Source organism: Heterocephalus glaber, unplaced genomic scaffold (assembly GCF_053883595.1).
Source record: "Heterocephalus glaber isolate CG9 unplaced genomic scaffold, H.glaber_assembly_v1.0 deba00001606, whole genome shotgun sequence".
NCBI classification, from domain to species: domain Eukaryota; kingdom Metazoa; phylum Chordata; class Mammalia; order Rodentia; family Bathyergidae; genus Heterocephalus; species Heterocephalus glaber.
Window position 1 is genome coordinate 27821356 of NW_028258377.1, and position 22391 is coordinate 27843746.

General features: G+C 36.6%; 1 long non-coding RNA gene across 4 annotated transcripts in view; it reads left to right on the forward strand.

Annotated features, from left to right (window-relative positions):
- The window catches only part of LOC110344818 (uncharacterized), a 190081-nt gene that overhangs the window by 872 nt on the left and 166818 nt on the right, over positions 1-22391 (forward strand). For 2 of the 4 annotated variants that reach the window (XR_015444804.1, XR_002387667.2), the window contains exons 2-3: positions 1410-1554; positions 11274-11320. The exons of 1 other annotated variant lie outside the window; for it this stretch is intronic. This is a non-coding gene — a long non-coding RNA (uncharacterized LOC110344818). The remainder of the gene's footprint in view (positions 1-1409; positions 1555-11273; positions 11321-22391) is intronic. One more of the 4 variants, XR_015444806.1, reaches the window with a different exon arrangement.

Consider the following 22391-nt stretch of genomic DNA (forward strand, 5'->3'; position numbering starts at 1 on the left):
TGTAGTAGAGAGTGACAGATAGTTACCACAATTTGACATTTACTAAGCTGTGTTTGATGCTATTATTGATGCTGATTTCATTACTTTGGCCAATGTGATTGCTCTAGTCAGTTGTTCTTCCTGGTATACCAAGACTGAGATTGCCCAAGGATCATTACAGACTCAAAACCCAAAGACCAGCTAGCTATACCTGGAAGACACCTCTGAGAAGTAGTCGTTGCATATAGGTTCTAAATACTGGCAATAAAGATACTGTAAATAAATAATATACAAACATCAAGCCAGGAATTAAACCAAAAACATAGTAATGAGAAGACATCTAAACAAGACTGAAAGTGTAAATGAGGACCAAAATGTATAATAGATAATGTAAAATAGGAAGAAAAGTACCAAAGGGGAAGAGGAAGGCGGCGGCGGGGGAGAAAAAATATGAGAAAAGAAGAAAAAACAAAATTTTTGTAAATAGGGAGGGGTAGTGAGGTGGCAGGGAGGGAAGGGGAATGGAAAAAAAAAAAAAAGAACCAAGATATATCATACACAGGTACAAATTCCCAATGTTGAATGTGATCATAATGTATACCTAAAATGTACCAATAAACTTAAAGGAAAAAAAAAAGAAATTTCATTTCCTGGCACTTTGATTGCTGTCACACAAGCGGGTGAGGGATGTACTAAAAATTCATCCTGCATGGTGTAATTTGCCTGCATTCTGTGATACACCAGTTGTCCTGGAATTGCTGGACCCTGGGTGAGCCTTGCAGACTGAACTCACCAGCTCAGCCATTGTCTCTAAGCTTGCCCTAAGTGGGAAAATGCTTCTTTCTGTCCAAAATTGTTTTCTCTCAGGACTGCCTCACTCCTCACCAGATTTTCCTTTCCTTGTGATAAATTTCCCTTTCCTTGTGATAAATTTCCTTTCAAAGGCCCCCCCTTTACAATAGAAAAACTTTTATAAAACGGTTTGAATTTAATCAGAACTTTTAATAACTTCTCTGAGAAAGAATTTTGTTTCCAGCCACTCCTTCCCAAAAGGCTCATTGAAATCTATAGAAATCAGTGAGCTTCCTCTCTAACCCAGCTCAGCGATGCTGTCAGGATAGTGTTACAATTTGCCCAAGTACTGTGGGTATCTGTATCTAAGCTTTGCCTCAGAAGAGCTGGTCAGATAGTTCTCAGGAAAAAAAAAATTACTGCTCTAAGATTTGTCATCTTTGACAGCTGGAAACTCTAAAATGGCAGCTTTTCTTCTAAACCAATTAAACACTTTATAATAATTAAGATTAGAGAGAATTCTATGAAGCTTAGCAACAATATGCTTTGAATAAATAAGTTAATTCTGAGTTGCAAAGTGGGAGCTATTCATATGCAATTTTCTTGAAGCTGTGCCTTTATGACCAACATGTTCTTAGAAGATAGACCTCAACTGGGGATCTGCTAAGCTGTTTGTGAAAATGACTCTGTACACAGACTGAAACACCCAGAGAATCTGCACCCTCATGAAGCTAAAGTTAGATAGAATGAAACTCAAGTTGAGTATCCTAAGTTCTGCACCAGGTAAGGACATTATAAATGCTATGCTAGAGCACCTTGTACAACCCAAATTACATACTTCTAGCTAATTTATACTCAAGTAGAATTAAGTAAAGGAAGTTGTAGAGACTCTAATAACCAACGAGCTTTACATCTCTCAAAATAAATTCTAGATTATTATGATACTAGCAAAAAAAGCTGTGAAACTTCAGATGCATCAAAAGTAAACAGATTTCTTTATGGTAAATCTTTCTAACATGCTTTGCAAATCTCCAACTCAAATGGAGAGTGTACAAGGTTTTCTGCATGTGCTGATAAAATCTTATTTTCTGTGGAGTATATTTCAATGCTGGGGTGGTCAGTGCTACAGAGCCCTCTTTGTAAATCACTGTAATCCATGTTTTAGTCTCCTCAGCTGTAGTACTTTGGGACAGAAAGAATAGCACTGTTCAGGCTCTAAGTTTCCCACTCAAGCCAACAAAGTAGAAAGTATAGCAATATGCCAATATCTATTAACTTCTTTGCCTCATTATGCAATTACTTCAAGATTTTTATTAATGGAAGCATGATTAGAAACAACAGTATTTGGTTCTTCCTCATACAAGCAGAACATTTAAAGGTAGATACATTAATCTTTCTTACTTTGTTTACTTTTGCTCTCCTTTACAAATAGCTACCTATATCATTTTTGGAACATCTTTCATTTAGATGTATCTGACCATCAGAAAATATCTTTCAATAGAAGGGGATCTACAATCAGAAATACATGTAATACATATACCACTAATACACTTCTCCAGTTGTAAGACCTGACTTGAATAAAACAAGCTATTTCAACTCCTTTTTAAGGAGATAAACTTACATAGTTTGGAAAGCTAGGAGGTGAATGTGCATTAACTAAGGAAATTGCCTGTTCAACCTAGAAAATGTAAAATAATTAAATTAAAATGAGACACCAAGGCAGACCTTGCTATGACTTTGGAAAGAAGGACTTCTGTTCTTGTAAGAAAACAACAACCTGTGTGTATTGGATAATAGAGAAGCAGGTGCTGCCAGGGATCAGAGAAGGAAAGAGCTGGGATAAACCTCAGAAATAACCTAGACTACTTTACTCAACTAAAGAATGAAAAGAATCTAGTACTTCTTTGGCATGTTAGAGGGAACAGTTGCTATTAGCAAGAGACTTGGCCTTGGAAATCAGTTCTCCTAAAGTACAATAAATTGTTCTTTTGCCTCCCTTACAACAATCTAAAAGGGTTTGCTGTCCCAGATATCTCATTAGATTGGTTCCAGCCCATTGTTTCTCATCTCAGTAACTGTCATCACCACCCATCTCATAGTGCATACCCTCAAACAAGAACTCATCCATGATTTCTCAGTACTTTCTCTCAATCCATCCTCGAGTCCTATTGGCTCAGCCTTCAAAATATATTCTTCAAACCACATGACACCAACCAACATTTCTTGTATTTCTAGTTTGTCTCCCTATTTTTGTCTATGTCTTCTTCCGTATTTTATTCTGAAAATCCGTAATTCTTATGAAGTCAGAGAGCTATTTTTAAGACTGCCGGAAACTTTTTAAAAAACCTTCCAGCCTATAATTTCATCACCAGGGAGGCTGAGGCAGAAGGATCACTGTGAGTTGGAGGCTATCCTGTGCTACACAATGAGTTCAAGGCCAGCCTGAACTACATAGCAAGATCCTGCCTCACAAAAAGAAAAGAAAAACTTTCCAAGGAAAGGGGGCTTAATTGTAGTTTCCTGAGTCCCATTGTGTAAAAACCTCCATAAAGCCTGACTTTAACACACTGAAGGCATAATCTGGAAGAAATGACCCAAATCTGTCTGTAGTTGGTCAGATGCTTCATTTGCAAACTACAAGAAATTGGGAGGGGGGGAGGGAAGAAGAGCTTTTCTAGTTCATGTAACAGAAATGATGAGAGTGATACCATCTGGCATTGCTACATTCAGATGCTCAAATGTTGGGTTAGGAATTTTTTTCATTCATTCCTTCAGTCATTGATTTATTCAGAAATATAGTTCAATACTCACCTTGTGTCAAGCACTATTCAGAAATGCTGAATGCAGAGTAGTAAGTTAGACATAGTTATCCCTTCCTGTTCTAGTGGTGGAGATAACCAGTAAACAAATATTTAAATCAGCAGTAGTAATAAGTGCTGTGAGCAAAAATAAAACAAGGCTAAGGAAAAAGGAGTTATGGTGAGATTTTAGAACAGTCTTCCAGGTTGGGCAGTTAGGGAAATGGCAGTGAACAGGAGGCATAAGGAAAAGGGAAGAGCAAGTGTGCAGGTGCTGAGCCTGGAGCATGTCTGCATGTTGAGGATAGCCAAGGACTTCTGTGTGCTTGGAGCCAAGAGAGTGAAAGGGAGAGTAGGGAAGAGGTTTGGAAAGGGAAAGGAATTGTAAGTGAATGACTCTGTAGTGAAAGGAAGTTGTTTGCATTTTGTTACAAAACTGATAGAAAATTAATGGGGGCTTTGAGCAGTGAAGTACCATGGCTTTATATATATTTAAAAGAAAACATTTCTCCATGAGTAGTGTTTTGTGCAAGAAGCAGGATTCTCCAAGAAGCAGGAAACCCAGGTAGGGGATGTTGATAATCTAAATGCCAGATGAAGGGGTCCTAGAACCAAGATTCAGCTAGAAAGATGGAGAATGGTGGACAGATTTGTGACCAACAAAACTTAGTGATGGACAAGATGTGTGATTTAAGAGAAAGAAGAGAGTTATGATTGACTCTAATATTTTGGAATCCAAGCAGAAAACCATTATCATGTATGTATATATTGATATTTACAGAGATACATAACAGACTACTACAGGGGAAAAGTTAGGGATGGAGATTAAAACATGATAACTATTCATGAATGGAACAATAATGTTTAGAGCCGTGGGCATTGAATGTAAATAGAGAAGAGAAGAGGATCTAGAACCAAACCCTCTTCTGGAAAAACAGGCCCAAGGCACAAAACTAAGAAACAAAGTGACAACAAGAACAAAACAGATGTCTTCAAAGTCAACTGAAATCATTATGTCAAGCAGGAAAGAGTGATGAAATGTGGTAATGCTGCTGAGACACTCACTAGGTAAGATAGCAACATGATGAGAGCGATTTCAGGTGGGGTCATGGCCTGATTGGTAAGAGCTAAAGAGGAAAAGAGATGATGGAAAAAGGACACAGGGAGCATAGAAAATACTTTGAAGGACGTTCTCTCTAAAAGATGGTAAAGGAAACAGAACTAGACAATGTAAAATGTAAGCATTTTCTTTATGTGTTCTTGTTTTTTAAGTTCCAAATGTCACAGAAAGTTCATAAACTAATAAGAATAACACAGTAGACAAGAGAACATTGAAAATAAAGTAAAGCAAGGGGTAAATACAGGTGTAAAACTGAGCAGTGGGTGGTGTGATTTGGGATCCAGTGCACCTAGGCAGCTGATATTAAAAAGGAGGATGGACATAACAGTGCTATAGTAATGAAGGGAAGAAAAATACGTTACTACTGAAGCTGGAAGGTTGACAGATTGCTAGTGGAAACACAGGGAATTCTCTTCTGATTGAGTCTATTATAGTGAAATAAAAATCTGTATCATCAGATGTTAATGAATAGGGAGGAAAACATATTGGAAGCTTGAAGAGAAAGGAGAGAATTTGAAGAAGACTTCTCAGAAAATGAGAGAGAATGTTGACCAGGAAAATGTTAGAACTGCTAGGCATTGCCAAGGGCTTCCCTGAGGTTTCCAGTCAAATTTCTGGATGCTGCCATCATTTTCTGGCAAGCTCAACCACATGAGTGGCAGAATGACAACCTGCTTGTGTTGGCTTCCACTTGAGCAAATCTGGTGGGGTAAAAAGCCTATTTCCCAATAGCTCCAGGAAAAAAAAAGTCTAATGAGTCTCGTGGTGTACTTCAGCCCTTGCTCTGGTTTGATCTCATTGCTGTGTCAGGGGATACTGTGCTATATTGTATTTCTCCAGGAAACCTGGAGTTGGGGTGAATTTAGCACACTTGAGAACCAGTGGTTTACCCCAGAAAATCATAGTATACATTACCATACAAAGGAGAAATTAAGGCTGTGAGAGCAAAACAACAAATAGCTACCGCTGTATAGAATTGACGTATTCACTTACAAAATTTTACAGTCATCAAACATCATAAAGAACCTTTAAGAATCCTTACAACTCTAATAGTTTTTAATTCTCAAGCTCTGAAATTCCCAAACTGGGAGTGTTTGGCTAGGGAAGTGAATGATATCTTCCCTATACCTACTCAGCTCATTTTTCAACCTGCTTCTCTCAGTAGCCCTGTCTTATAGTGCTACACAAGTACTGTTTTCCTCGGGAATTTTTTTTTTTACATTTGTCATATTTCATTGCATTTCCTTTACACAGTTTTTAGTATTTAAAGACTCAAATTAACTTTTAACACATTTTGCACCATCACCCCTCTAAAATACAATTCAGTTTTTTATTTAATTCTTACTGCATATGTGTTTAAAAGCTTCTTTTCCAGCATTTCCTTGTGGAATCATATTCTTAGTGTCTGCACATTCACATAAGTTGCTATGGTAATATTACAAATTATTCCAAGTCATGAGGCTTCCCTGAAACTATGCATGCTGGATATGAAAATAGCATTGTTTAAAATCCCGCTATTTCAGTTATGAATGTCCCAGATAAGCAGACTATCATGGAGAGTATGATAAAACAAGCAAGCAGAAAAAAAAAGAAAAGAAAAAACTTCTCAAATTAAAAAAAAAAAATACTGTCCTACTGCCATTCTAAGACTAGAGATACAATGTAATGTGATGGTTAAAAGCATTGGATCTAAGGTTTATAACTGATTATCCTCTGAGATCAAAATATTTATGTTTAATATTTTCCATTCCTTGGGTTTGAAATGTGGCATTGTCCTTGCCTCTCATTCTTTATGCTTACATCAATGTAGAAGATACATTAGTTCAGTGAAACAAAGCACTTCCGGGCTGTCAAGTTGCACTTCAGGACACAGCCTTCTATTACAGGAAACAGTTTGAACTTGACCCCAAGAGCCAGAATAGATGGACAGAAGCATTTGTGATCCCATAGGGACTGCTAAAGTTCTGCATCAAATACCTCTCTGCTCTTTTTTCCTCTTGAACAAGTCAAGAAACCTAATCAGTCTCCTTGGAGAGGCCTATTTTCCCCTTCACAGATTCCTCACTTATTTATTGTCATTTTACAGAGTGTAGAAATTACTTGCAACCTAAGAATTTAAGGGGAAAAGTTGGGCCTAAAGTTTTTTCCACAGAGGCAGCCAGGAAAATCCCCCCCACCCCAGCCACCACCCTGTAGTTTGAGGGAACTCAAACTACAAGCCATTCCTCCCACCATGGAGGGCAGAAGAGCTAGGAAAAAGGCTTCATGGGTCGGTGGGGAGCTTCTGATTGGATTGACAGTATTTGAAAAATAAGTTTTACATATGGTGCCTTAGGATGAACAAGTGAGAAAATATTTTCCTGAAAAAAATCAAGTACAAATAATTATCAGAATCTCTGATAACCTATTTATAAGTAACTCGCAGTCAACTAATATATCTTTGTTTTCCAAATATGTAGGTAGGAAAACTTCCTCTTATTCATTACATTATTCCTCTGCTCATTATTAATTATTTTTTTAGTAATAGAGATTGAATCCAGGGCTCTCACATTGAGCTACATCCCTAACCCTGTTTTATAAAAACCTTGAGATAGGGTCTAAGTTGCCTAGGCTGCCCTTGAATTTGCAATCCTTCCGTATCAGCCTCTTAGAGTGCTGGGATTTCAGGCCTGCACCACCAAACCTGGCTGATGATGAATTATAAATATGACCATGATATACCAGGAGATTTCCATAAGTCCTTCCTTTTCACTCTACATGACTGTGAGGGTTCATTTTAAGTACCAAAATGATGGACCATGGGGTGCCCAGATACTTGGCTAAACATTTTTCTGGGTGTGTCTGTGAAGGTGGTACCCCCATAACCTTAACATTTGAATCAGTAGACTGAGTAAAGCATATTTCCCATTCTAGTGTGTGTAGACCTCATCTGATCCAGTGAAGGCCTGAGCAGAGCAGAAAGGCAGTGTAAAAGAGTACTCGATCTCTCTGCCTGATGGTCTTTCAGCCAGGAGACCTTGCTCTTCTCTTGCCTCTGAAAATAAACTTGGGCTGGAACTTACATCATCAGATCTTCTGGTTCTCAAGCCTGTGGACGCAGACAGGAACTATCTTGTTGACTATTCTGGGATTTAGCCCACCCCTAATAATAAGGTGTGCATTGCTATTTATATCCTATTAGTTCTGTGTCTCTGAAAACCCCAGACTAATACAATGGACATTACTTTGGCATGAGATTGCTTACTGAAACTTCACCTGAAGCTGATCACATATGGATTTATTGAACATCTGCTGTGTGGTGGAGCTGTAAGGGAACATAGCCATAAAGAACCCACCCTTGGCCTCAAGCAGCCAGAAAAGTTGATTTCAATGTTACCTAAAGGGAAGAGGGCTCTCTGTGAACATAGAGGAAGAAACCATGAGCATCTCATCTAGGTTAGAGAGCAGGGATCTTGGAAATGGCTTTGGAAAAAAAATGAACTGAGGGTGACTGAAATAGAGGTGATATTTTAATAGGTCAAGAGAACTCTGGAAAGATTGAGAACTTGAGAAAAAGCCTTATAGGTGGTAATGAAAATGGTGAAAACCTCAGCGAGAAACTCCTGCTTAGATAATATTGTATACAAATTGTTGAACGCTTGGTAAGTACCAGGTATTAGGCATTGCTCTGTGTACACACAGACTCATTTATTAATTTATTAGATGTGCAAACTAAATCCACGGCCCATGCAAACTATGTTTAGGATCAGTTAGATGATAAACATTGGAAAAAGCAGCTCAGCTCAAGAAGATTGTGTGGGCATGTGTGTGTATGTGTTTGTGTATGTGTGTGTGTTACTGAGGATCGAACCCAGTGCCTTCACATTGAACTACATCCCCATCCCTTTTTTGTTTTAACACAGGGTATTGCTAAATTCTGTAGATAGGACTTGAACTTGCAATCCTCTTGCCTCAGCCTCCCAAAATGCGGGGATTACAGACATCTGTCACTGCAGCTGATTCCGGGGTAGATTTGATTATAACAATGGAGAATTTATGGGCTCATATAATTCAACAGTCCAAAGGTATATCTTAGGGTGTGAGAAGGCTCAGCATTGCAAGAGAATGAGGAAGGGAGCCAGATAGTTTTTCCACCTGCAGTAATACTTTCTTTTGTCTGTCATTTTTAAACACCCTTCCTGGTCTCATATCCTGACTCTTCCACTAGCTACCTGTGTGACCTTTAAGAAGTTAGTATCTTAACCTTCCTGTGCCTCGGTTTGCATTCACAAAATGAAAATGATTGTAACAAAACCTACCTTACAGGGTAGGGATGAGGACTACAGGAGTTAATTCACGAAAAATACTTTGAAAATTGTCTGGCACAAAGTAAGTTAAAAAAAAAAGTTAGAAGCTTTTAATCTATTTAGAAGTCCTGGCTGTATATTAAACCAGAAACATTTTTGCTGACCTTGAGAAATAAGTGGTTTCCTGTCATCAATCGTCATCAATCATTCTTTTTTTTTTTTTTTTTTTTTTTGTTGCCAGGGATCGAACTCAGGTCCTTGCGCTTGCGCAGCAGGCAATGAAACCACTGAGCTAAATCCCCGGCCCACTCATCAATCATTCTTAAAATCTAGAAACCTCAATTTAAACTCCCGCATCTCTTCATGAGGGTTATTATGCCTAACAAGGACTCAGAAAAAAAAATGTAAAAAGTTTCAGGGCTGGTAAAATCCTATGATAGTCACTGTTATACTTTAAAATAAATTATTTTAAATTTTTAGTGTTTATAAACAGAAAGCTACCATTGTAGTCCCAATTTGCCATTTCCTAGAGTTATGAAACATTGTTCAAAATGTGTAGCTGTACACAGAAAGGCTCAACAAATCCCTCCCATAATATATCTTGATTCTTATTTTTTCCCCATTCTCCTGCCCTCGCTTCAACCCTTCCACCCTCCCTATTTACTAAGACTTTGTTTCCATTTTTTTCATTTTCTCATATTAATTCCATTCCCTTCTTTCCTTTCCCCTACCACTCCCACTTCCTCTTCCCCTTCCCCTTTGCCCCTTTTCTTCCTATTTCACATTATCTATCATACCTTTTGATCCTTATTTACACTTTCAGTTTGTCATTATATTGTATACCTAAAATGTACCAATAAAATTAATTTGAGAAAATCCCTTCCACTGGTAGGGCATGGCTCTACTCATTGATATATTATGTGTACTATGTATGATAACTAGAGACTTTGCATCATTAAATCTTAAAATGATTCAAGAAATATTTACTAATTTCTTTCTACATATCCCAATTACTGACAAAGGTGTTGGGTACATATTATTGAACTAAAATAGACTGCTAGCCTTTTTGGAGCTCACTGACCAGTAAGTGGAATTAAACAAGCTATTGTAGTACACTGTGTATGAGAGAGTGGGACAGTACAGAACTCTGAACTGTGACCTGGATGGAAAGTTCATAGGATGTTAATAGAATCATAGAATGTCTAGTTCGATAACCATAGTTTAGAAGTAGGTAGAGGCCAAGGAGAAGGAACCAGAAAGCTTAGATAATGAAAAGGTAACAATCTATTGGAATTGAGATATTATAATGGGCTTGCTTTTTAAGCAGTGAAACATCTATTCTGATAAGAATTTTCTTCTTTGTTCTTTAGGAAAAAGGCATTTAGGATGCTGCATTCTTTTTTTCTTATGTGTTAGATTTGTCTGTGCCATCTGGTAATAGCCTGTAGTCCATTATTATCTTAGAGTGCTTTTTTCTTAAGTTACCCTTGGTTGATATGTAGGATCTATATAATTTTGATATTCAGATGTCATGTTAATTCTGAGCATGAAGAAAGGATTCAATCAATGATTTAGTCATCAAAGTATCTCGACAAGTCCAATCATTCAGTAATTATCAGTGAATCCTAATGATCAAGAGATGTCAAGAACAAAATGGAAAACTAGAAAAAGGCACAGAAAGGTGAGTGTCTCTGAATTAGTGGAAAGATTTCCATCTAAATGATACAACAATCTTATTTTATCCAGTGTTTATAATATATATGTGGTTATGGTGCTTATGATGATATGTTAGAATTGGACTGGAATATATATATTTACAAAAATATAACCCTTTCATCCATACATACATTCCACAGATAGCAAGAGAGCACCAGTTGTAGGTCAGTCAGAGCACTGCCAGGGGTCACAGCACAGGACACACAAGGTCCTTGCTCTCAGGGAATTTATAATCTAGAGAAAAGACTGGCAAAAAATGAGAAAACAATAAATACGATAGTGACGTACTGTGTTTCAAGTTATAAAAAATTATAGGCTCAACAAAGACCTTCTTAGGTTGCGCAGTCACTTATGAGTGATTTCAGGGTTGAGTTATGCTTGCCTTTTTTACACTTAGTTAACAACAGAAGGAAAGTAAATTACTGAAATCTGGGTTGTTCTTTAGCAACAGACCACCTATGCTGAAGGGTACTCCTTCAGTCAATGAAGAGTTATTTTCCAAGCCAATTAATGACAAGGGAGAGATGAGAATCCTAGACCAATTTTCTTCCAGAACCTGCCTAAACTTTATTCATTTCACAGAAATGAATTCTTTCTACAAGAAGATTTTTCAGATATCCACTATCCAGGTAAGATTCTTTTTATTTCATGTATTATCCTACTAATGTTTTGAGAGGGTTGTCCTAAGGACAAAAAACTACCCAGTGTGCTGGGCATTTCAACAGAGTTTCATCTTAGACTCCGGCCTTGAAGGATCTTAAATATTTTGGTGACATTAACTTATAAGAGTGCCAGAGTATAGTTACATTTTAAGAGATATCTATAATAACTCTAGGATTATGGTAATTCTGAAAAAGGATTGGTCTCTGAGTACAGAACAGAGTGGGCTTTATCAGCTTCTGGGAGGAGAAAAACAACAAGGAGAATAAGAACTGAGAAGAAGCAAAGAAGTAGATTAAAGAGGGTGTTCAAGTGTACAGGAGGAGGAAATAAGAGGGATGTCTTTGAAGGAAGGGAAGAAGTTAGGCACCATCAGTCATTGTGGATCTTTCACCACCACATGCTTATTTGCAACTAGCTGTGGCTTCTACTACTAGCCCCAGCCCCTACTTATCCAGGTTCTCTTTCCATTGGACTCAAAAGCATCCCTGAATGAACTCAGAAGCATCACTGAAGACCCAAACAACTCTTAGAAACATCATGGACTGATTCTTCATAGCTGCTAAAGACCATGAAGTTTCCAATGTAGTAAACCCAAATGAGCCATCACACTACCACAGCCCAAAGCTGTGTGTATTTCCACACTCACACTCTGCACAAATAGACCTAGTGGTACAGCATGCTTTCACATGTACCCTTTGTTGGAGATCCCATTTCCTTGCCAAATGAAGATCTCTCCTTACAAAAGCCATGCTGCAAAGTCCGAAAGAGGTCACCACCTCTTCAAATGCTCAAATACCAATGCAAAAACATCATAAATGTGAAAAATCCAGGAAGAATGACACTATCATAGAAATAAAATTAACTACCAGTTGCTAACTACAAATAGATGTAGATGGATATACATGAACTTCTTGACAAAGAATTCCAAAGAATCTCAGGAAGCTCTAAAAGATAAGGCTAAAGAGTTAGAAAAAATATATAAAAACAAGACAAGAAGCTCAACAAAGGAACAGAAATTATAAATAATAATTAAACCAAAATTCTGGAGCTGAAAAATGTGGTGAGTGAAATTGAAACTACAGTGAATACTTTCAAGAGTAAATTCAATCAGGCAGAAGAAAGAATCACCAAACTTTAAGACAGGTCACTTGAAACTATTCAGTCAGGGGTTAAAATAGAGAGAAAAGAGAAAGAATGAAGAAAGACTACAAAATTTATGGGATAATATCAAGTGATCAGCATTTACATTATGAATTTCAGAAGAAAAGAATAAGGAAAAGGTCTAACTTAAATAATAAATACTTTCCAAAATCTGGGGAGGGAAATAGACATCTACGCTCAAGAAGGCCATAGACTTCCAAATATGTTGAGCATAACAAGATCTTCAGCAAGACACGTTATTATTAAGTTGTCAAAAATCAATAGCAAGAGCTGGGGATTTAGCTCAGTGGTTCCACCACCTGCCTCACAAGCACAAGGTCCCAAGTTCGATCCCCAGTGCCAAAAAAAAAAAAAAAAGGCAAGAGAATTTTGAAAGCAGTGTCAGTAAAGAAAATCATTACATGCAAGGAAAACCTTATAAAACTGTCAGTAAGTTTCTCAACAGAAAAATTCCTAGCCAGGACCAAAAAAAAAATTATATATTCAAAGTATTAAAAGAAATACAATATCTAATCAAGAATATTATACCCTGCAAAGCTATCCTTTAGAAATAAAAGGGAGATAAAATTTTTCCCAGAAAATAAAAATCCAAGTGTTGCTATTAGACTTGCCTTGTAGGAAATAGTTAAGAAAGTTTTTCAAGTAGAATCAAAACATGCTAAACTGTAATATGAAAGCATATCAAGGTATAAAACCTATGGGTGGAAACAAACATATACTCACATAAAATATAACGCTGTGATGGTGGCATAATATTTACCCTAATCCAAAGTTTAAAAACAAAGTATTAAGAGTAACTGTAGTCACAACAATTTGATAATAGGCTTAAATATGAAAAAGAAGTAAACTAACTTCAAGAAAACAAAGTATGTGGGGGAGACAGAATGATAAAATCATAGTCTTTTATGTAATTGAATTTAAATTGTTATCAAATAAAAATGATTGCTAGAACTAAAAGAACATTTATACTAGCCTCTTGGTAACTTCAAAGGAAAAACTTATTGTAAGTATACACAGTACAAAAAGAAAAGAATCGAACCAAACCACTAAAAAACAAGTCAAATAAAAAAGCATATAGTAACTGGATTAAAAAATTAGATCTGGCCAGGTGTAGTGGCACATGCCTGTAATCCTAGCACTCAGGAGGCAGAGGCAGGAGGATCACTGTGAGTTTGAAGCCAGCCTGGGCTACATAGTAGAGTTCAAGGCCAGCCTGAACTATATAGTGAGACCCTGTCTCAAAAACAAAACCAAAAAACAACAAAAAATTAGATCTAGTGATATGCTATTTACAGGAAACTTACTTTAAATATGAGAAAGTGAGAATATGGAAAAGATTTTCCATGTACATGGTTACTAAAAGATAGCAGAGGTGCCTATAATTATTTCACACAAAGGAAACTATCAGTCAAATGCTGTCAATAGAGGCAAGGCCATTATATAACAATAAAAGCATTAATTTAACAAGAAGATGTAGTAGTTGTTAATAAATATGTAAAAACATCAGAGCATCTAATTATTTAGAACAAATATTGACAGACCTGAAGAAAATCTTACAATACAATAAAATCACCAGGCCTCAGTCCTCTACTTTCATTAATGGATCAAAAACCATTCAGGCAAAAATCGGTAAGGAAACAACTGACTTGAGCAATGGTTAAAGGGACCTAATATGTGTACAGAATTTCTATCTAAAAGCAAATGAATTTGCATTCTTTACAAGGACATAATAGAACATTCCCCAGAATAGACTCACATGTTGAAAAAAACACACATTGAACATAAAGCCTATTTTATAACAAAAAAATATAGACTCACATGTTAGGTGTCAACAAATCTAAGAAGATTGAAATCCTTCAAGTATCTTCTTAGACTATAAACAAAACATTAAAATGGATCTTTAAAACTTTGAATACTTTTTAGGCATAAGCTTCTTCTCCAGCTTCCTTGGGCTGAAAGTGTAAAACACTACATCCTGACCTGACACTGATAAGGAGGACTCAGCATTCTCTCAGCACCTCTGCCTCAAAACCTGGCTAAATCTACACATATATATTTCCTGCTTCATGGTGTATCCTTTCTATAAATTGGAGTACTCCTGGGCTTGAGGGAGGTGGACCAGCTACCCTCCCGATTTGGCCAAATTGTGAATTAGCACACGAGCTTTTCTCATACTCTTGATGATGGGCCGAAAAATCCAGAGAGCAAGGGCTCAGATTCAGGCCTTACAGATCCCTACCAGCAACAAGACCACGTTGGAATCCTACAAGACAGATTTCAGTAATAGAAAGCAGGATAATTCACAAATGCATAAAAATGGACAACACACTTTTAAACAGTGATTAAGCACAATGAAGAAATCAAAAGGGAATTTTGGTTTTTGGGGTTTTTTTTGTTTTTGTTTTTGGTACTGGGGATCAAACTCAGGTCCTTGCACTTGTGAGGCAGGTGGCAGAACCACTGAGCTAAATCCCCAGCCCTCAAAAGGGAATTTTAAAAGGCCTTTAGATAAATTAAAAGTGAAATACAACTTATCACAATTTATGAAATGCAACAAAAGTAGAACTAAAAAAGTTTACAGAGTTAAGTAGGGATGTAGCTCAGTGGCACCACACCTGCCTGGCAAGCACAAGGTCCTGAGTTTGATTCCCAGTACACCCTTCCCCTCCAAAAAGAGGGCCTGAGATGTAGCTCGGCACCACAGCACCTGTGTGGCAAGCATGAGGCCCTGAGTTCGATTCCCAGTTCAAAAAAGAAAAAGATCTCATTGAACAACCTAACTTTACAACACAAAGAACTAGTAAAAGAACAACAAAAATCTAAAGTTAGCATATGGAAGGAAATTAGAAACATTGGGGCAGAAATAAGTGAAATAAAAGATAGAAAATCAGTGGGAAAATCAAAACTAAGAATTGGTGTACTGAAAATATATACAAAATTGACCAACCCTCAACTGGACTAAACAAACAAAGAATCAATAGTATCACAAAGAGTAGAGAGTACAAGAGTGTTAGGCAGAGTTAGGCATTGACAGGTCTGGAGAAGGGAGCTAGACCTACGTAAAAAGCAAAGAAGACTTTTCTCCATTTTCTTCATCATTATCTATAGATAAAATCCAAACAAGGTATGGTTTCAAGCTGTAACCCAAGGGAGTGTAATATATCAGCATCCTCTGAGCATGCTGATAAGGTCCTGACTATGGGGATGGCTTTTGGACAAATCTCCAAGATCTCAAAACAAGCTGTATGGAAACACTCCACCTACAGAGTAAATAGGAAACTTCTTTCCACTGAAGTTAATCAAAAGAACCCCTTTCCTTGTAAAAGATCAGTGACCTTGGAGGAAGGAAATGATGTTCCTTAAAGACCCGTTTAAACATCTGAGCGTAACCAGAGCCTTATAATTCCACACAGCTGCCCTCTTGGCACTTGCCCACATTTACACTTGAAGGTGTACTTTCTTTCTCCAGGGCTCTAAAATCCTATCACTTTACAAAAAATCTCTGTGTGCTCTAGGCTGCCAACATGGCTTGCCTAAATTATTTCATTGAAGGCAAAAAAAAAAAAAAAGGTGCTAATAAAAAAATTCAACTCATAAAATAATAAATTAATAAATTATAATAAAAATAATAAATTGACAGCCTGAATAAAAGAATAACAAAGAGATTGAATCAGGAATCAAACAAAGTTCTATAACCAAAAAATAAAAAGCCAAGGACCAGATGACTTGACAGGTGAATTCTACCAGAAACTCAAAGAAATGATACTATACCATCTTAAACTCTTTTTAAAAGTAGAAGAGTAGGGCTCTAAATATAACTTAGCAATAGAGCGCTTGTCCAGCATGCAGAAGGTCCTGCGTTCAATTCCCAGCATCACAAAATGGGAAAAAAGACTAAACAGTCCCAAACTCATGTGAGGCAGCATCACACCGGTTTTCTTTCATTTGCTCAAACAAGGCATTTCTGTTTCCCACAAACACTCAGACACACACACTACCTAGCTTCAGTTTAACTGTATAACCTTTATACCAGATGTGTCCAATCTTTTGGCTTGCCTGGATGACCTTGAGCTAAGAGGAATTGTCTTAAACTACATACAAATATTTATGATGAGTTACTGTATGTAAGTAATGAAATGTCCCTTTTTGTGTGTTTGTTATTATGACATTTTAATAAAACAAAAGCAAGTGACCTGTAGTCCACAGGTGTAAAATTTACACCTTACCCCAGCAGTCTTTCTTTGGAGAAATCTCCCTAGATAGGTTAATCAAGATCCATTTCCTATTTACTCTCTTACAAAACTTCCTACAATGTCTCCTCATCATACTGATCAGTTTGGCATTTTTAAAGATTCTTTTATTGGTACATTTTAGGTATACAGTATGTTTACATTTATCACTGGGTGCTTGTACCTGTACATGATGTATCTTGGTTCTTATTATTTTCCCCACTACCTGTGCGCCCTTCACGCCTCCACCCTTCCCTATTTACATAAATTTCGTTTCCATTTTTTTTTCTTTTCTCGTAATTTTCCCTTTCCCTTCTTCCCTTGCCCCTTCCTCGCCCACCACCCCTACACCTTTGGACATTTTCCTATTTCAAATTATGAATTATTCATTTTAATCCTTATTTACACTTTCAGTTTCTCACACTGGAAAAACTATTTGGTATTTACACGTGTGTCCTATTTATTTCGCTTCAGAGTATGGCCTCAGTATGCATCCATTTATCTATAAATGTCTCTAGTTTCTCCTTTTTTATGGCTGAGTAGTGCTCCATTTTATAAAAAAAAAAACACATCTTCTTTATCCAGTTTTCAGTTGATGGGCACTTGGGCTGTTTCCAAGCTTTAGCTATTACAAACTGTGCTGCTATAAACATGGGTGCACATATATCGCTGTGGTATGATTCTTTTAATTCTTTGGGGAAGATACCCAGCAGGGGAATAGCTGGGTCAAATGGGACCTCTAGCCCTAGTTCTTTGAGGTATCTCCATACTGATTTCCACCGTGGTTGCACCAGTCTGCACTCCCACCAACAATGGAGAAGGGTTCATTTCTCTCCACACCCCTGCCAGAATTTGTTATTTGTTGATTTCTTGATAGCAGCCATTCTTTCTGGGGTGAGGTGGAATCTCAGTGTTGTTTTCATCTGCATCTCTCAAATGATCAGTGATGTTGAATATTGTTTCATATATTTATTTGCTGCTTTTACCTCTTTGTCTGAGATATGTCTGTTCATTTTAGATGCCCATTTTTGAATTGGGTCTTTGAATTTGGGGGCCTGATTTTTTTCAGTTCCTTGTATATTCTAGATAGTAGACCTTTGTCTGAGGTGCAGCTGCTAAAAATTTTTTCCCACATTGTAGGTTGTCTCTTAGCTCTGTTGGTAGTTTCTCTTGCAGTACAGAAGCTTTCTAATAAGATGAGATCCCAGTTGTTGACTCTTTGTGCTAGCTCCCATGCTACTGAGGTTTTGTTCATAAAGTCTTTTCCTATGCCAGTGTCTTCAAGAGTTCTACCTAACTTATCCTCCAGCAATTTTAGTGTTTGTGTCTTAATGTTTAGATCTTTAATCCACTTCAATCTTAGTTTAGTGCATGGTGATAGGTATGGGTCTAGTTTTAATCTATGGCAGGTTGAAATCCAGTTTTTCCAACACCATTTGTTAAAGAGGCTATCTTTCCTCCAGTGAGGGTGATTGGCTCCTTTATCAATGGTGAGGTGGCTGAGTATGTCTGGAGTTGTTTCTGCATCTTCTAATCTATTCCACTGATCCTCCGGTGTGTTTCTTTGCCAGTACCATGCTGTTTTTATCACAGTGTCTTTGCAGTATAGTTTCAAGTTGGGGATTGTGATACCCCCAGTCATGTCTCTGTTGCCTAGAATTGCTTTTGCTATTCTAGGTTTCTTCTGCTTCCAAATGAATTTTTGGATTGTTTTTCTCTAGTTCTGTGAAGTATATTGTTGGAATTTCAATCACCATTGCATTAAATCTATATAGTAGTTTTGGAAGTATGGCCATTTTCACTATATTGGTTCTCCCCAGGAACAAGGGATGTCTTTCCATTTTCTTATATCCTCCTTGATCTCCTTTTTCAGAGTGCTGTAGTTTTCAGTGTAGAGATCTCTTGGCATTTTTTGTTTTATTATTTGAATAATATTTGCCTTACTCATTAGACTTTAAATTCTGAGAAATTTGCTTTAGTCACTATCGTGTCTATCTCTCCCACTGCCTGGCATTTGGCAGGTGCTCAGTAAGTAACTGCCAAATGAAAATTGAAACATATTGTTTATCTAAACAGGATCAGGGAGGAGTCATGATGTGAGAAAGGCTCAGGTACAGGAATTTGCATGGATGCTTAAGAAACAAGAATAGGGGGCCAGGGATTTAGCTGAGTGGTTCTGCCACCTGCCTCATAAGTGCAAGTTACTGAGTTTGATCCCTGGCTCCAAAAAAAAAGAGAACAGGTTGACTAGAGAAGTTATTCCAAAGAAAGCACTGAAGATAAGAATGGAAAGATTTATTCATATGTCAGGTTGGAGCCATAGCTAAAGAACTTTCATTCTCTCCAGTGAATAATGGATAAGTGTCTAATATTCCAGAAGAAAAGGGAGACTTTCCAGGTGAAGAAAAAAAGACTCATCAGAGCATTAAAAATGGAGTGGAACTATCATATGGTTAACTGAAAGCATGGCTTATACAAAGAAGAAAAGCCAAATAAATGGTTATTCCTGCTCTACTCCGCACTAGTGGCTGAAACAGAACTTGCTCCCGGTGACATCCTTACCCTCGCAGACCTTACTCAAGCAAGTTCTAGACACGACCACTTGCAGCTCCGCCTCATTAAGCTTGGTGGATTTAGAACTGCACTTAATTCTAATGGGAAATTCTGCTGTGACCACCTGAGTGAGAAAGAGATTTGTTTGCTTTCAGAGCAGGGGTTATTAAGCTGAATTTGAGAAACAGCTACGAGCCTGTACTTTTAGCTTCTGGGAATTCTCTAGACATTTGAAAGTATGTGCAAAAATTTGTGAATGTATAATTTTCTTGGCAGGGCTTCTGTTGGATTCACTATAGAATATATAATCCCCTCAAATATAAGTATTCTGTATTTAGAGAGATGGATACTATCTGTTTTGGCCAGCAGGGCCATCATCCATTTATGTGAGGATTTGGGGGGTAAACACAAGCTCCTTTGAAAATCTTCACTGGTGCTAAAGGATAAATAAATCAAAGATAACCTCAAAGAATGTGATTGTTTCCTGACTTCCCACACATTTTTCAAACTTTTCTTGATTTTGCCTAGATATTTATGTACATGGCATATCTTTGAGCAATGAAATGTGCCCAAATTCAAGATACCAACTCCTGTCTTAAATTTCTATTGCTACTCTGACAAATTCCCACATATTCAGTGGTTTAAAACCACATATTTTCTTCTTTAATTCCAAAATGCTGGGAGGATGAGGCAGAAGATCACAAGTTAAAGTTCAGTTTGAGCAATTTAGCAAGACCCTATCTCAAAATAATAAATACATACATACATACATACATACATACATACATTTTTTAAAGGGATGTTCCTTAGTTCAAAGGCCCTGAGTTTAACCCTCAGTACTAAAAAAACCCCAAACAAACAAAAAAACAGAATCAACCAAAACAAAAAACCCAAACAACAAAAGACACATTCACTATCTTATACTTCTGGAGGTCAGAAGCCCAAAGTCAGTCTCACTGGAATGAATACTGGTACAGGGTAGTTTCTTCTGGACCTCGAAGGAACAAGCCATTTCCCTGCTTTTTACAGCGTCCAGGGACAGCTGAATTCCTTATGTCATAGCCTGATGTTCCACATCACAGTCAGCATAGCAGGATCATCAAACTTTTATTTCCACTATCATTCCAATTTCTGTTTAACACTAAAGTTATTGCTTCCTTCTTATAAGGCCTCTTATGAATACATTAGCCCTAGTGATAATCCACAGTAATTTCCTCTTTTGAAATTCTTAGCACATCTGCAAAATCACTTTTGCCATGTAAATTAACGTAATTATAGTTTCCATGAATTAGGACATGGACATCTTAGAGGGCTCATGGTTCAACCTGCCATATGCCTTGACTGTACATAAAATGTTCTTAAAGTGCTGAAGTATTATATTCACCTAGGTACCTTGGCTCTACAGAATATTGTGCCACTATTAGTCTCCTAACCTAATGAACTATAGTGTAAGCCCTAATAGCACTCTGAGGAAATGCGATACTGTACAATTAAGATTTTATATTTTTAGGGTGGGACTGTAGCTCAGTGGTGCCTTACCTGGCTGGCAAGCACAAGGTCATGAGTTCATCCCTGGTACCAAAAAAAAAAAATACATATATATATTTTAAGCTCATGAATTTACCTAGTTTTGAAGGCAACCTCACATTTTATAAAAATTTTAAATAGGAAAATATGATAAGATTTAGCATAACTTTCTTATCCATGAATAGCCACCATTAATATTTTAGTGAATTTTCTTCTACTCTTCCCATGAGTGGGTATATTTATATGTATACAAAAATAAACAATTTCTCTACAAAATTATATCAAAAGATAAAAAATTTATGAGTCTTTTTTCCTTTTAACATTATAAGTATTTCCTATATCAAGTATTTATAACTTGAATATCACATAACTTTTTTCAAAATTTTATTTTTAATTAACAAGTAATAATTGTATGTATGGAAACTTGCCAAAATACTTACCCCCAGATTTTAATCACTCCTTTGTATTAAAGTTCTTTTTAAAAAAACACTATCAGAATTTATAGAGCTATATTAGTAGTGGAAATGCAAAAATATTAACTTATTTACCCAGGAAAACACCCAAACCAAGATGGAGAATATTTCCGTCAAGACAAATAGTTCACTTTTCCCTCCACTCAATTCCTTGCCTAATATAAAAAGTATTCTTATTTATATCATCACAGATTAGTTTTGCATGGTCTTGATATTCTTCATTTACATATAAATTATTTCATGTTAAATGTAAAATGAAACTCCCTTTTAGGAGATCTAGTTCTTTTACTCAACATGATAGCTTGAAGATTTATTCATATTGTTCCATGAATGCTTTTCTATTTTGAAAAGCATTGCTGAGAAATATTCAAATTTATTAGTGTACCACAATTTTGATATTGAGCATTGTTAATGTACATTTAGATATTTGGAATTAGCTCTATTATAAATAATGCACTGTTGAGCATTATGATAAATGTTATGCTGTGGCTATATACATTTATTTCTCTTTGGTAAATACTAAAAATGGAAATGCTAGACTACTGAGTTGGCTTCAGTTTAAGTGTATTAGAAACTGACAGATGATTTTCTAAGTAGTTGAATCACTTTACACTTCCAAAGATATATAAGAATCCCCACTGGTTCACATCCTTACTAGCACTTGATATTTTAGCTGTAGCTATTCAAATGCTTGCAGTTATATCACTGGGCTTTTAATACACATTACTTAGTAGTATTATAGATCACACAAATATTTTCTACTGTGGGGTGATTTATCTTTTTACTATTGATTTGCATATATTTTGCCAATAAATTCTTTTTGATGTGATATATATATTTCTTACTAGCTTGTGGTTTGCTTTTTACTTCATTAAGCTTGTCTTTTGAGGAGAAAGTTTTAAATTTTGATGAAGCTTAGTTTATAATTTTTTTCTCTTATGATTAGTTTTGTTTGTATTGTCTTTAGGAAGTCTTTGCCTGTCTCAAACCTGTACATATATTCTACTAACTTATCATCTAGAAAACCTTATAGGTAGTCCAAGGTTTCATTGCTAGTCTATGACCCATCCTATATTAAAGTTTATTTCATTTTT